Source organism: Mirounga leonina, unplaced genomic scaffold, assembly GCF_011800145.1.
Source record: "Mirounga leonina isolate KUSES-001 unplaced genomic scaffold, KU_Mleo_1.0 Mir_418, whole genome shotgun sequence".
Lineage (NCBI taxonomy): Eukaryota > Metazoa > Chordata > Mammalia > Carnivora > Phocidae > Mirounga > Mirounga leonina.
Window position 1 is genome coordinate 12895082 of NW_023270739.1, and position 14476 is coordinate 12909557.

Consider the following 14476-nt stretch of genomic DNA (forward strand, 5'->3'; position numbering starts at 1 on the left):
AGAATGAAAGAGAGGGAGAGACAGAGGGACAGAGAGAGACAGAGAGGTATTAATCTTAGGAGAACCCTATGGTTTCCATTCTAGTAGCTTTTATTGAATAACGCCGTCCCTTACAGTTCTGTAGTAGAAATCTGCTCTCTCGGTTCTACACCTCTTCTTTTGGGGACCTACCCATCCCAATGCAGGGTGGCTCCAGTGGGGCATCTTCTGGCTGTAACTACCTTCTACCCTGTAGGAATGAGCTCTTCACCCACCCTAACGAGTTGGATTTCTTTTTCTCCTGGACCCAACGACCGGTCCTGGGTTCACTCCAAAACCTGAGCAGGGCCAACCAGTGCCACTTGGGTGATTGGGTGTGGATGTCGGGGGCAAGGGGTTTGTGTTCTTTTCCTTCTGTCTTTTCTTTCTGGAATTGGATGAGAATGATGTAAAGAGACACTAACAGCGATCGGTTTTATCACCAGGTGATAAGAAAGATGGCCTGAGAAAGAAGCTAAGAGAGAACAAAACAGAGCTAAGAAAGTAAATTAAATGTGTGCCCTGGCTTCACTTGAACTTGGGGGTCCAGCTGTCCCTAAAGCAAACATTAAACCAAGGCCTTATAGTTATGTGACTTAGTCCTTGATTTTCTTTTGTTTTGTTTGGCTCAGTTAGTTTGATTTGGGTTTCTGTCACTTGCAACCAAAGGATTCTTGACTGATATGGTTTCTGAGCATAACATGGAATAAAAAGCCAAAATAAACTCATAAGTAGTACAGCGGTGATGAAGATAACTTGCTCTCTGCCCTCACGTTGTTCATGGTCTTAGGTGCTGTCGCTTCAATGGCTCTTCAGTCCAAGTTTTCAGCTTCAGACACTGCAGACCAAGTTCTGGTTCTTTTCTGCAGAAATGGAAATTATTGAAGGCTATCCAGTAAATACAGAACTTTCAGGAGGGCCAGACTTTGAGACCACAGGTGCAGAGACAGAATTCTGTTGTAGAACTTGTCAGCTGGAGACCCCCCCCCCCAACTCTGGCCAGCCCCAGTGGTCACGGACATTGTCCCCTGCATTGTTGACATCTGACAGGGTGATGCTAGGGACAGCCACTAATAACAGTATTTGTCACAGTGCCTGCCTCTGAAAATCGGAGGCAGTCACCACCACCCTTCCTGGAATAGACCCCTTGTGGAGTCTCCCTCTGGGTCAAAGGTAAGCACAGATTTGTCTAATTGGTGGGGTCTGGGTTGCATGCCTGCACCCTGGTGGCAAAGGAGTGACCATCTGGTTTCTATAGTAACCTCTACCTTGCATTATGCCTCATAAGATGGGGACTTTGGATATAGGACATGCCTTAAAAATGTTTAGGAACCAGCTCGGATGACAAATACCCACAGTGTTGACCATATTAGAGAAGGTTAAGTTTGAGCACACACCATCTTTAGCCCCAACTACAAAAACAGCTAAGTATGCTGCATGGAAGACCCAGGTTGGACAAGCTTTGCAAAGTGGGCCCATGTGGCCAATTTCCCCATGAAGCCCACATGACAAATGCTGTTCTTTCTTGCTTGCAAATTACCTTTTAGTGGAATCATCCTAATAAACATGAGACAAAATCAACTTCCCTTTAGGATTGATAAGGTAGTGAATCATCTCACGTTTTCTGCTCTAGGCTCTGAGTCTAGTGAGAAACCAGGTGTTAGCTTTATTATTAGCTTTATTCCTGATAAAACAAAATTAGAGACAATGGCTTGGACCCCAGGCCATATGGGGCCTTCTGCTCTTTCTCTCTTTAAGTGAAGCTGTGAAAGGCAGAGAAGTTGGATGAACCCAGCCTCCACCATGCAGGGTGCCTCCCCTGGGACCAAGGGAAGCAACTGGAATTCCTGTGGGTAGGTGGTGAGCCAAAGAGTCACCCAAAATGGCTCCCGGTGAGCTTACCCTACGTCCCTTTTCTGGTCTTACTGGCCAGATAATCACTGTGCACCACAGGAGAGAGGAATAAAGAGAAGGACAAGAGGTGCCCCTCTTAGAGTAGAAAGGGCATTCCCTCTCCTTTGTCAAAACAGGAGCGGTAAGTGCTCTCCTGGTACCATCATTAATTGGGGTCTTCCTCCACATCAGACACGCTACTAAGCACTTTATAAAAGCGATCTCATTGAATTTTCATGAAAACCTGATGAAATAACACAATAAGAGCTAACGCTCATTTAGTGTTTGTGCCAGCAAATGTTCCACGCCCTTGGCATTTATCCATTCATTCCTCACCGGCAGGGTTCTGGCATGAAATAGGATAACTTGGGGAGATTTTACTAAAAGGACAACTTCCAAAGGCATGGGCAGGGAGTAGGGCCAATGCCAGGTAGCCGAGGTACCCGGGAATGGTGGGGAAAGTGGGAGGATGGGGCAGGTCCTGGTCTCCAGAAGGACACAGTGGTGTTGGGAGGGTCTCCTGAGGAAGCTGTCATCAGGAGAAGCGGCGGCCAGAGGTGACCATGGGGAAAGGCTGCCTCCTGTGAGGTTTTTTGAGCGCCACTTGGCCGTGGAAGAATAGGCCTTCTCTGGCCTGGAACACTTCCTTCCTGAGAGATAAGGATCCAACACAGCCTGAGCCAGGTTTTCACCTTGTGTGGGAATATCTTCCCCGGTTTCAGGCACGATGGACACTCTTTTGTCCAAAGCACGTGTGTCCTGTGGCACTTGGCCAACCCCACTGTGACTATCTGTCCTTCACGGGGAGGGGACACAGAGGGGCACATGGGAGCCAGTTTCCCTATATCAGCCACTGGGAGAGACCTACTGGCCCCAAGGGACCCATGCCCGCTTTGGAAGCCGACCTTGTTCTGTCTCTTCTCTGTGTGCATAAAGCCTTGTTCCATCTAGTACTTGGCTGTGGTGTGTTCTTCTTGCAACTCTGAGGTCAAGATGCAGTGGGCAGAAGTGTTTTGAGTCGTTGCTGGGATTGGAGCTGGTGCACGGTATTCTGCAGGGAGGGGACTTGGAAATGACGACCTTGGCCCACTCATCTCTGTTCCTCTGATCTGCCGGTGGGCCCCTTGGTTGAGCTGGAGCCAGAAGGCGTAGTTGATACAGGTCACCTTGAGCAGGTGGGCCCAGGGCAGGTGGAATAAGGTAGAGAGTAGATCTGGAGGGGCAAATGGGAGGTACCCAGCAGAGGCAAAGGCTATTATTGTCTCCGCTTTCTAGATGAGGAGACCAAGATGCAGAGTTTGGATAGATAGCAAGCCCAGGATGATATCTGTAAGAAGTGGCAGAGAAAGACGGCAACTTGTTCCCCTCACTATAAAGCTCACAATCACCAGTCATTCTGGCCCTGGGGCCTCTGGCTGCACCTTCTTGCCTCTCACCAGGCTGGAGGCTGGGGGCTGACATCGACTAGGTTTCTGCTTTGTGCCAGGGTACTAGGCAGGTACTCGCAACAAGTGTGTTGAGACACATATTACTGATTCCATTCTATGTGTGAAGAATCTCAGTCTCGGGTTAAGTAACTTGCTCAAAGTCACGCAGCTGGTTAAATAAAATACTAACCTAGGTCTATCAGATTCCAGAGCCCACAATCTTTCCATTGTATCATGGGGCAGGGGCATGAGGAGGGAGAGGAAGGGGGAAGGAGAGCGAGACAAAGAAGTGGCTGTCATGTGGGAGTTTGGAGAAGGTAGGCAGGAATGGAGAAGAATTCAGGTGGTGCCGAAGCTCACGGGCCTGGGAAGCATAAGGCATGTGGGCAGGAATCCCGGAGTGCCATCTGGAGTGCCATCAAGTCCCAAAGTAGCATTTATTCCTGCAAAATCAGGAGCGCAGGCCCATGCTGGGCTGCAGCTTCCCAGGGAAGCTGAGTGCTCTGGGAAGAGGCGCGCGTGCATGTGCTGCAGCAGATGGGAGCCTCAAATCCCACATCGGTGGCCCGGGCACCGCCCGCAGCATCTGAATCCCCAGCAGGCTGTCATATGTTTGAGAGGCTTCTCCTCCTTCCTGCCTCGACTGCACTTTCTCCTGCTTCCTCCTCCCTCCCTCCTTTGCTCCCACTCTTTCTTGCTTTACCTTGGGTATTCTCAAGTTCCGCAGGCAGCCTCCCGGGGCTTGGGGAGGCATTTTCACGTCCATATACTTCAGGTCTCTCCAGTTCCTTGTGTTCAAATCAGAATCACTTCTGCCCACTCAGCAAACCTGCTCCCTGTCCTTGTTGGTTTCCCATTTTGCTTAATGGCCCTGGCTGCGCAGGATAGAAACCTGGGAAGAGCCAGCTTTGCTTTCTGCCTCCCCTCCCCCTCCCTTCTCCTCCCCTGCTCTGTCTCCACACTGACACCACCTTCATTTTCAACCTCGTCTTTTTTTTTTTTTTTTAAGATTTTATTTATTTGACAGAGAGAGACACAGTGAGAGAGGGAACACAAGCAGGGGGAGTGGGAGAGGGAGAAGCAGGCTTACCGCTGAGCAGGGAGCCCGATGCGGGGCTGGCTCCATCCCAGGATCCTGGGATCATGACCTTAGCTGAAGGCAGATGCTTAACGACTGAGCCACCCAGGTGCCCCACGCCCTTATCTTCTTTCATGGGAGCTGATTTTCTCCAACTGCTGTGCCCCTTCTCCCCTCTCTCCTGTATGCTGCCTCGGGAGTTGTCTTTCAAAAACACAGATCAGACCTCACTTCAAAACACCTCCTAGATGACATCAACAGTCTTAGCAAGGAGGGAAATTTGACACCTTGCAGAGTGGCTTTGGGAAAGAGGTTATGGTGGGCACACTGGGGGCCCCCACAAGATCTTAGCTGGCACATGTGATTTAAATGAGAATCAGTTGACTTTAAGATAGGCAGACCCAAGTGGGTCTGGTGTGATCACATGAACCTTTCACAGCAGCTGAGGAAGGCTAAGGGAAAGCCACAGAGATGCGAAGTACGAGACGGATTCGGTGGCCCCCATGGCTGGCTCGAAGATGGAGGGGGCCACAGGTCAAGGAAATGGGAATCCCAGTCCTACAGCTGCAAGGAACTGTGTTCTGTCAACACTGCGAGTGAGCTTGGAAGTGGGTTCTTCCCTAGAGCTTCTAGAAAGGAATGCAGCTCTGTCAGCACCTTGCTTACCGCCCTGTGAACCCCTGAACAGAGAGGTCAGCCGCATCGAGCCAGACGTCGGAAAAATAGAGCTGTGAGATAGTGAATGGGTGTTGTGTTAAGCCCCTAAATTTGTGGTCCTTTGCTCCGGAGCCCTAGCAAACTCATGCAAACACAAGACCGGTTCCGAGGGAAAGACGTGCGCCCAGCGCACCTGCTGCTGACCAGGCACTGTGGCCGGCCCTTCCCGCTCTTCGGCCAGACCGGGCCCTGAATGCCAAGCAGCAGAAAGGGGCTCCAGATGATCTCAGCAGAAAAAGAATTTATGAAAGAATATGAGGCAACTCCCCAGAATCTCCTGAAAGTCTGGGAAACAAGACTTGGCAAGTGAAAGGCTTGGGAATATAAAGGAAGCAAGTGGCCAGACCTCAGCCAAAATTGATTTCTGCTCTGATCTTTATTATTTCTCTTCTCCTGCTGGGTTTAGGCTTTATTTGCTGTTCTTTCTCCAGCTCCTTTAGGTGTAGGGTTAGGTTGTGTACTTGAGACCTTTCTTGTTTCTTGAGAAAGGCTTGTATTGCCATATACTTTCCTCTTAGGACTGCCTTTCATGCATCCCAAAGATTTTGAATAGTTGTGTTTTCATTTTCATTGGTTTCCATATATTTTTTTAATTCTTCTTTAATTTCCTGGTTGACCCATTCATTCTTTAGTAGGATGCTCTTTAGCCTCCATGTATTTGAGTTCTTTCCGACTTTCCTCTTGTGATTGAGTTCTAGTTTCAAAGCATTGTGGTCTGAAAATAGGCAGGGAATGATCCCAATCTTTTGGTACCAGTTGAGACCTGATTTATGACCTAGGATGTGATCGATTCTGGAGAATGTTCCATGGGCACTAGAGAAGAATGTGTATTCTGTTGCTTTGGGATGGAATGTTCTGAATATGTCTGTGAAGTCCATTTGGTCCAGTGTGTCATTTAAAGTCTTTATTTCCTTGTTGATCTTTTGCTTAGACGATCTGTCCATTTCAGTGAGGGGGGTGTTAAAGTCCCCCACTATTACTGTATTGTTGTCGATGTGTTTCTTTGCTTTTGTTATTAATTGCCTTATATAATTGGCTGCTCCCATGTTAGGGGCATAGATATTTACAATTGTTAGATCTTCTTGTTGGATAGACCCTTTAAGTAGGATATAGTGTCCTTCCTCACCTCTTATTACAGTCTTTGGTTTAAAATCTAATTTGTCTGATATAAGGATTGCCACCCCAGCTTTCTTTTGGTGTCCATTAGCATTGTGAAGGTTTTCCACCTCCTCACTTTCAATCTGGGGGTGTCTTTGGGTCTAAAATGAGTCTCTTGCAGACAGCATATTGATGGGTCTTGTTTTTTAATCCAATCTGATAGCCTGTGTCTTTTGATTGGGGCGTTTAGCCCATTTACATTCAGGGTAACTATTGAAAGATATGAATTTAGTGCCATTGTATTGCCTGTAAGGTGACTGTTACCGTATATTGTCTGTGTTCCTTTCTGGTCTATGTTGCTTTTAGGCTCTCTCTTTGCTTAGAGGACCCCTTTCAAGATTTCTTGTAGGGTTGGTTTCGTGTTTGCAAATTCCTTTAGTTTTTGTTTGTCCTGGAAGCTTTTTATCTCTCCTTCAATTTTCAATGACAGCCTAGCTGGATATAGTATTCTTGGCTGCATATTTTTCTCATTTAGTGCTCTGAATATATCCTGCCAGTCCTTTCTGGCCTGCCAGGTCTCTGTGGATAGGTCTGTTGCCAATCTAATGTTTCTACCATTGTAGGTTACATATCTCTTCTCCCGAGCTGCTTTCAGGATTTTTTCTTTGGTCTCTGAGACTCGTAAGTTTTACTATTAGATGTCGGGGTGTTGACCTATTTTTATTGATTTTGAGAGGGGTTCTCTGTGCTTCCTGGATTTTCATGCCTGTTTCCTTTCCCAAATTAGGGAAGTTCTCTGCTATAATTTGCTCCAATATACCTTCTGCCCCTCTCTCTCTTTCTTCTTCTTCTGGGATCCCAATTATTCTAATGTTGTTTCGTCTTATGGTATCGCTTATCTCTCCAATTCTGCCCTCGTGATCCAGTAGTTGCTTATCTCTCTTTTTCTCAGCTTTTTTTTTTTTTGAGCTTCTTTATTTTCCATCATTTGGTCTTCTATATCACTGATTCTCTCTTCCGCCTCATTTATCCTAGCAGTTAGCGCCCCCATATTTGATTACACCTCATTAATAGCCTTTTTGATTTCGACTTGGTTAGATTTTAGTTCTTTTACTTCTCCAGAAAGAGTTTCTCTAATAACTTCCATGCTTTTTTCAAGCCCAGCTAGTATCTTTAAAGTGATGATTCTGAACTCTAGATCCGACATTGTACTAATGTCCGTATTGGTAGGTCCCTGGCAGCCGGTACTACCTCTTGTTCTTTTTGTTGAGGTGATTTTTTCCATCTTGTCATTTTGTCCAGAGGAGAATAGATTAATGAGAACAAAATGCTAACAGGGTAACAATGTCCCCAGAAAATATACTCTAAACAAATCAGAAAAGACCTGAAGCAGTGGGAAAAGAAAGGGAAAGAGAGAAAAAAGAAAAAGAAAAAGAAAAAGAAAAAGATAAAGATAAAAACAAACAAAAACAGAACAAAACAAAACAAAACAAAAAACCAGAATGTGATCAAATATGATCAGGCTGGTATATAGATCAGTGCCACACACTAGATTTTGGGTGTATTTTGGTCTGTTAGAAGAAAGTGCCTCCCCCCAATTTTTTTTTTTTAAAGATTTTATTTATTTATTTGAGACAGAAAGAATGAGAGACAGAGAGCATGAGAGGGAGGAGGGTCAGAGGGAGAAGCAGACTCCCTGCCGAGCAGGGAGCCCGATGCGGGACTCGATCCCGGGACTCCAGGATCATGACCTGAGCCGAAGGCAGTCGCTTAACCAACTGAGCCACCCAGGCGCCCCCCAAAATTTTAAAGAAAGAAAAACTTATATATGTACAAAAATAAGGGTTGATATGATGAAGGGATGGAATATGACTGTAAAGATGGAAAGTATAAAAAATTTTATAAATGGAATTGATAAGAAGTTGTTTGAAAAAAGAAAGAAGAGGATTTAAAAAAAAAAAGAAAAAAAAGGGAGAGAATGTGATCAGGCAGGGGAGTAGAAAAAAACCATACACTAGAGATTTAGTGTATATTTTGATCTGTTAGAAGAGACTATCTCAAAATTTTAAAGAGAGAACAACTTATATATATATATGCCAAAAATACGGGTAGCTACTATGAAGGGATAGAATATGACTCTAAAAGTGAAAAATAAAAATGTTTTTTAAAAAAGGGATTGATAAGATGTTGGTTGAAAAAGGGAAAAAGAAAAATTAAAAAAAAAAGACAGTTAAAAAAAATTAACTTTGAAGGACTACAGAATCATGGTAAAAAAGCCGTGAATTCTATGTGCAGTAGTCCCCTAGTGCTGGAGTTCCGCCGTTCTCATTGATCGGTAAACTTGGTCTTGGCTGGCTGTTCTCGCTGATCTTCTGGGGAGGGGCCTGTTGCCGTGGTTCCCAAATGTCTCTGCCGGAGGCGGAATTGCCCCGCCCTTGCCGGTCCGGGCTAAGGAATCTGCTCAGGTTTGCTCTCCGGGGCTTTTGTTCCCTGCGAGCTTTCCGTACAGCTTTGGAGGCGGAGAGTGAAAATGGCGGCCTCCCAATCTCCGCCCCGGAGGAGCCGAGAACTCGGGGCCCCGCTCCTCAGTGAGCCCCCAGAGAAAAGCCGTCAGTCACTCCAGTCTCCCCGGTCTCCGGCCGCACTCCGTGCTCGCCCGGCCTGTGACCGCGCGTTTCTCTCTCTGGCACCCGACCCCGGGTGGAGTCTCCAAACCCAGCAGATCCCTGCGGTGCCCTCCCGCGCCTCTCCTCCTGGGGGAAGAAGGTAAGTCTCCCCGGATCTGCCGCTTGTTGGGTCTCTGCTGGAGGAGCAGTGGCCTGACTGTGCCGAGGATCACGGTTTAGGGCCACCCCGAGCTGAGAGCCCGCGCCTGGGCTCCGTCTCTGCAGCTGGCTTGCCCGCTCCGATACCTGGGAGCTCTGCCGCACTCAGGCACCCCCGGTCTTTCTGTGACCCCGAGGGTCCCGAGACCACACTGTCCCCGAGGGTTCCACCCCCCGCTTAGCCACCGGAGTGACGTCCCTCAGCGGAGCAGACTTTTAAAAGTTCCGATTTTGTGCTCCGCGGCTCTATCACTTGCCAGAAGTGGCAGACGGAGGCCCCTTCCCCCGCCGTCTATCCTCCCGAATATCCCCTCGGATTCACTTCTCCGCGCGTCCTACCTTCCAGAAAGTGGTCGCTTTTCTGTTCAGAGAGTTGTTGCTCTTCTTTTCTTCGATCTCCTGTTGAGTTTGTAGGTGTTCAGAATGGTTTGATCCCTATCCAGCTGAATTCCTGGGACCAGATGAAATCCAGGTCTTCTACTCCTCCACCATCTTGCTCCACCCCCCATATGTATATATATTCTTATGTCTCTTTCTTATTATATGAAATGTAGTGCATGTATAAACAGCATTTTATACTTGTTTTCCTTTCACTTAACAATATATCCTGGAGTTATTTCACATTGGTATACCAAGATCTTCTTCATTCTTTTTACAATTGCCTGGTGCTCCACTGAGACAAAGCACGATAGTTTCTCCCATCCCGCTCCCGCCCCCCTGTTTCCTGTTGTTGGACATTTAGGTTGCTTCCGTTCTATTTATTTGTATAGGTCTCTCGTGTTTCTGGCTGCTTGCCTGCTTTGCATGTTAATACTGTGCTGAAATCTCTGCATGTTGCTCTAGGGATGTCTAGTTTCTTGCTTCTTTTTGCACCATTGCTTCCCATAGACCGTATTCATTACATTTAACTTTGTTTTTCCCCTGGCGTCACTCATTACCATAAGCTAGAATTTCTCTGGGAGATATGTATGCAGCGGGACATATACACATTCCATCTCACTTAGGGCTGGTGGGTTGCTTTCTGAAGAGTCTGTAATCCTTGACCTTTCCACCAACATGCCATAGAGTTTTTACTTTATGAAATTTACCCATTTTACCCATAAGGCAATGAGGCTTTGATGGGATCACAAAGTTTTCCAGTAAGAGTCAGGATTTGAACCCTGGGCCTTTAAGTCCATATTAATCATTGTTGATTAATGCAATACACATTTCTATACAAATGAATTAATTCAGCCAACATTTACGGAGTGCTTACTGTATGGCAAGAAATGTGCTGGGCACTGGAGACACATAGAGGAGGTTATAGTCTTCCTAGAGAGGGGAGATGAGTAAATAGGCAAAACGGTCAGGATTTATAGTTTCCATCTGTAGATGTGCATGTGTCATGTGGATGGTCTGTGTGAACTGGACAAGCCAGCCTTTCTTCCTACTCTTGCCCTAGTCAGGGCAGGATGCAAGAGGCTGGTGATTCTGTTCTTTTGCTTTCTCCAGGTCCACCTGCTAGCCACATGATCATCTTATGAGGCTCTATGGGCGTGTTTCCATTTCTTGAGGGGTTGGCCAACTGGTTGACCATAGTAAGAAGTTTTTTGGGAAGTTCAATCCACATAGAATTAGAAAAAAGAAATGTACGTGCACATCTTCTTCTGACAGTGTCCTCAGAACTATGAATTTAGGAAAATTGAATTTTTCCTTTTGAGTTTTTGTCCAAGTTGGCTCACATAATTTCCCACCTTCATTAGAAGCAACAAAATCAGACTGAAGCAGGGTCTCACACTCTTTAGTGCCTGGGCCTTCTTTTTTCCTGAATCCTTTCCTTTCCATATTTTGAAAGATACTGTCTCTGGGCTATTTGCTAAATAGTAACCAATTTTCTTTCTTGCTATCTATGATTCAGATGTAGAAATACTTCTGATTATATAATGAAATCACATTTTAGGAATTCTTATGATGACTCGGATAGCAAAAAGGGGCTCTAACCAGCATCTGGTAAGCTGCTGGTGTGCCCAGACTCCAGGATGGGACTCACAGACTTTAATGATATCTAGCACATTTTCTGGCTCCATATTCCTGGTTCTATCTATCTATCTATCTGGGCTTATGCCTCAGGAATTCCTTAGATGTCACCTATGATGATTATCAAATAAACACTCAGTTGATGGAATCTCAGACAAAATCTAAGGATGGCATCATGGTTAAAACTTTGGGCTGTGAAGTGAGACATACACTTTTCCCTTGTTGGCTGTGTGACCTTGGCCAGGTTACCTGACTTCCCTATACCTCTGTTTACCCATCTGTGATTTATAATATTTGTTCTTCTTATGGGGCTATCATGAGGATTATAAAAGATAATAAGTGAAAAGTGCCTGGTAACACCCAATACATGCTAGTTTGTGATGATGATGATGATGGTGGCAATGACAATCCTTTATTTTTTTATTTTTTATTTTGTCAACAGAAGCGTAGTGTATTCATTTGTTGATTATGGAAGTTATCTAAGTTATTGATTGATAACGTTGGTCCAGATTAATTTAATAGATATTTGTAGATATTAATGAAAAAAATTCCATTGGAAAATATTACTTATTTCATTTTTATCTTCTACACATTTATCTTTTTGTGTTTGTTTCCTAATGGATGTAGCATATTAGAATAATAGCTCTTGGTATAATATAATTTATACATAAACAAATGTATATATATATATATATATTGGGGGTGGATGCATGCACAAAAGTTTGTTACTGATGGGGTGTGCAGGCAAAATAGTTTGGGAACCACTGGCTTTCAGGATAAAGTCAGGCCCTTTAGCATGTTCCCAATCGACCTTTCTAGTCTTATTTCCTTAGTGTTCAATCTAACACATTGCATCAAGCATTCCTTTTTTTAAAATTAATTTATTTTTTAAAAAATATTTATTTATTTGAGAGAGAGAGAGAATGAGAGAGAGAGAGCATGCACAGAGGGAGAGGGAGAAGCAGACACCCCACTGAGCAGGGAGCCCGATGTGGGGCTCAATCACAGGACCCTGGGATCATGACCTGAGCCAAAGGCAGAGGCTTAACTGACTGAGCCACCCAGGCACCCCACATCAAGCATTCCTAATATATTATTTAATTCCATATCTCTGTGCTGATACTTAAGATGTGTCTTCTTCCCTGTGGTAGTCGTTTCTTGCAATGTGTTTGTTGAGTTCCTACTTAGTTGGACAATGATGATGCTCCATGTTGCTGTTCTCATCACTATCATGTAATTTGCATGTCTAAGCTGTCCATTAAACTCTCCAAACCTCATATTGCTTGTGTCTTTGAAAATTGTGGCTTCCACCATGGCATACCGTGGCAGAAGGTGATGGTTCAGCCCATCAACCTCATCTTCAGATACTTGCAAACTAGATCTCGAATTCAGGTGTGGCTTTATGAGCAAGTGAACATGTGAATAGAGGGCTGTATCATTGGTTTTGATGAGTACATGAACCTCGTATTAGATGATGCCGAAGAGATTCATTCTAAAACAAAGTCAAGAAAACAACTGGGTCGGATCATGCTAAAAGGAGATAATATTACCCTACTCCAGAGTGTCTCCAACTAGGAATGATCAGTAAAGTGAGAAATTCTTGAGAAGGCCATGTAGTTTGTTTTTTTAGATGTCCTTTGTTGTGAGTGCAGTTCTAAAACATTTGTTCGTATTGTTTTGATTACCTTTATGTTATTACCAGAGGACAATAAATGCTGTGGGATTGCTTTTATTTAAAAAAAAAAAAAGATTATTTATTTCCATTGGAAAAGCTTTGTGCTTCAGGTATGGCTAGATCCAGGAGTTCAGAAAATGTCATCAATCCTAGTCTTATTTTCTCCATCTCTTGGATCTGCTTCTCAACCAGGCTTCCTGTTGTGATAAATTTTCTTCCAGAAGCTCCAGTTTTATAATCTACCCACTTCACAATTAGAAGGCATTCCCTCTTCTTAAGAGTTTCAATAAAAGCCTCAGAATGAGAATACATTCATGTGTCTGTTTCTGAGCAACCCACCTTGGCTATGAGCATAATTTCATGCTCAAATTGTTCAGGTCTCTGTCAAATGCCCACCTTGGGCCTGAGGGTGATATCAGCTTTAGACCATGACCTGAGAGTGGGGGCAGATTGTTTTTCAAGGAAAATCAGGAACCTCTTACTAGAAGGGAGCACGGATGCTGGGTGGGCAGAAGAACAGATGCCTCACCCATTTCACAGATGAAGAAACTGAGACTTAGACCAAGAGGTTAAATCACTTGCCTAAGTCACAGCTGGTAAGGGAAGCCACCAAACTTCTGACCCAGATCTTGAACCCCAACGCCCCGCCCCCTGCTATGTACAATTGAGGCATGCTGCCCCGCATTGTCTCCTCATCACACTCTCTGGCTACTCCTGGCTTGGAGCTCATCTTACTTTTAGGATGTCTATATCTTTGTACTAATCGTATTCTACTCCCTCTACCTTTATCAGTAGGGCTTCTTGGTTTATGGACCACCTTATCATTCACTATCTTGTTTGCTGTTCTCACAATAATTTAGGGAGGTGAGCAGAGCTAAGATTATTAACTCAGCTGTTACTGTTGTGCCAACCACTGCTCAGGGGACCTAAGCAGAGGCCCGTGGATGATGATGGCATGCAGTGGCTGCCTCAGACGGCATCACACCCTTGAACAGTAATTGTCTCCTATACTGTTTATTCCTCAGAAAGCAGAACGAGGTGAGCTAGCTGTGGATCAGATGGCAGACTTGTGTGTCCTGATACTAACCCTGCAACAGACAAATTTATCCACTAGCCACAGGCAGCTCTGGACCACGTCCCCTGGTGAGGTCAGACCCTGCCATGACCATGACGTAGGAGAACAGAATGGATATTGCGTGTGAGCAACATGGTCCTATGGGGAAGGGAAGGGAAGGAGAAGGGAGAGGGGAGAGGAGGGAAGAGAAGGGAAAGGGGCTTCCTTTCAACCTCTCCAAGCATGTTAAGTCACCCCTCCTTCCCTGGAGGGAGGGGAGATAGGGGTCCAGAGAAGCTGGGTGAGTTACCCCAGGGGAGCTCCTGCACTGAATGGAGAGAAATATCAAGATTGTGTGTTGATGCAGAGTCCTGGGCTCTGGGAGTCCTGCAAGGTTCTAGGGAGGCTGTCTTGCGCTGGCCCTCCAATTATTCACATACCACAGATGTCTGAGGGGAAGAGCAGGGGAAATGAGGAGGGACAGGCATTTGGGGGGTGTGAGGAGGAGGGAGGAGGCAGAACCCACAGAGGCACTGTCACCGCTAAAATCCTACCCTTTCACCAGGCATGAGGTAGTGGTTAGCTGCACGGGCTTTGGAGTCCAGCAAATGTGGATTTAAATTCCAGCTCTGCCATTTACTGGGGGAGATAAAACACATCCTGTGACCTCTTATG

General features: G+C 45.4%; 1 pseudogene; it reads left to right on the forward strand.

The window, feature by feature from the left end:
• Positions 1–12407: 12407 nt before the first annotated feature.
• Positions 12408–12647, forward strand: LOC117998517 (annotated as a pseudogene).
• The last annotated feature ends 1829 nt before the right edge of the window (positions 12648–14476 follow it).